Source organism: Rissa tridactyla, chromosome 1 (assembly GCF_028500815.1).
Source record: "Rissa tridactyla isolate bRisTri1 chromosome 1, bRisTri1.patW.cur.20221130, whole genome shotgun sequence".
Classification (NCBI taxonomy): Eukaryota; Metazoa; Chordata; class Aves; order Charadriiformes; family Laridae; genus Rissa; species Rissa tridactyla.
Genome location: NC_071466.1, coordinates 142,016,674 through 142,018,662, shown reverse-complemented (window position 1 = coordinate 142,018,662; position 1,989 = coordinate 142,016,674).

Genomic DNA, 1,989 nt, shown 5'->3' with positions numbered 1-1,989 from the left:
CACGCCTGGTGGATGCTCGGTACCCGCTACACTGCACGGAGGCCGGTGCGGGCTGGATCGCGCTGCCCGGGAGCGGCGTGGGGCTGGATCCCACCGTCGCTGAGCTGCGGCGGGACCGGCACGGAGCAAGGGCGCCGCCTGGCGGGCGAACACGGAGCCGCCCGCCCCGTCCGAGCTGCTGCTGCCGCCGCCCCGCCCGGGCGCGTCCGTGGGAGCCTGTCGGGGTTCAGCGAGGGCTGCCGGCGCGGTTGTTGCTTCTGGGAAAGAGGAGCAGCGTCCGTTTTTCTTTCCCGAGGCCTCCCGATGCTTCTGTGCCCCCTCGTCTCCAGCCGTGCCTCCCTGTCCCTTGGTCCCCTCTGCCAGGGCTCCGGTAGTGCCTGGGTCACGCTCTTCCCACCCACCCACCGACTCTGCCATGCTGCAGCCCAAAAGCGTCTCTGTTTGCCGAAACCACCACGACTGCAAGTGTAACAAAGTGGGGGATGACAAGAGGTGCAGGAGAAGGGGGAGGCTTCTTGCCAGTGGCTGAGACAAGGCATCATGATCCAGGCTCATCATCTCTTTTAGACAAACTCTGCCCAGTCTGGAGGACAGGTGGGCCTGGCAGGGTAAGATCCAGGATGTGGGATCAGGCACTCACCAGGTCTGCATGGAAACCTGCCCATTTCTTCACCCTCTCCTCTACTAAGCGTGATGCAGAGTCACTCCATGATGTCCATACATAAACCCTACTTTTATGCCACAGGGGCAGGGGTGGCACCCTTGCAGGACTGGGGAATGGTGAGGGCCTGTTCAGCAGCTGTGGGCGATGAGTCCTACACTCCGGAGGTAGGAGGGACTGAACATGCTGCATATTACAGTAGTTCCAATGATTATCAGGCATAGCTAGGAGAGGAGGCTGAGTGCTGCAGGCACAGCAGACAACATTTCTCCCCATCTTCCCCCAACCAGCAACCATAACAGGCAGGCTGTCATTGAAATGTTTGTTCTGTGAAACCGAAAAAAAAGTCATTGCCCAATGTAAAAGGGAGGTTTATTGATGGAAAGGTATACATGATTATGATACAGATCGAGAGAGACGTGCTGTGAAAGGAAACAAGGAATCAGACACTAGCTCAAACGACATCACAAACTCCCACTGTGATTAGTAAGGTGAAATGGCCCTTTCCAGCACTTAATGACAAAAGAAGATAGGGTGCTTGACCGCTTGTTCAGCATTTATGATGGTTCTGCAGGGGAAAATCCAAAAGGAAATAAACTTAATGAGAACACACCAACAGCTGCAGAGTATATAACACGGTTTCAGGATACAGGGTAGTCAGCCCCTTCTGTGCAAAACAGACAAAAGCTAGACCAAGGTCTGGCAGCGAGCTGTGCCCGAACCCCTCAGGAACTGCTCAGCAGATAACAGCCAGCGTAACTGCTGTGCTGAGCAGGATGCAGACCTGGATGTTGCTTGCAGCGAGGCAGCACCGTACCTCTGACTAGTCAACACATCACCTCCATGATTCACGTCACCTCAAGTGTTCTCCTCAGACAATGGATTAACTGTCCAGGAAAGGGTTTCTGTAAGTTCGTGTGAAGCACCTTGCCTGTGCCCATGAAGCATAGGCTTCAGAGGGGAGGCTTTCAAGTACAGTTGTAGGTAGATTATTCCTTGCTAAGTGTAGATGCTTTTGAGAAAACTCGGAAGGTATTTCCCAGTCTCTCCATTATTCTGCACTTTCACTTTCATCCTAGAGGCTGAGCTCTTCCCATGAACAGCAACGTGGTCTCCACTTGCAGTCCACTGAGCATGTGTCATGGGACAGGATCTGGCCACTGTCTCTGGATGATCCCTGAGAAACCTGTCGGAGACTGAAGACTCCCTTTCTGCAAGAATGGTTATTGCTCTGCTCACCCTGCCAATCCCTCCGCTCATGCTGCTTTACACTTCACCTTCTTATCTGCTTACTTTTTTTTCTGGCTTTCACTTACCTTTCCTCATCA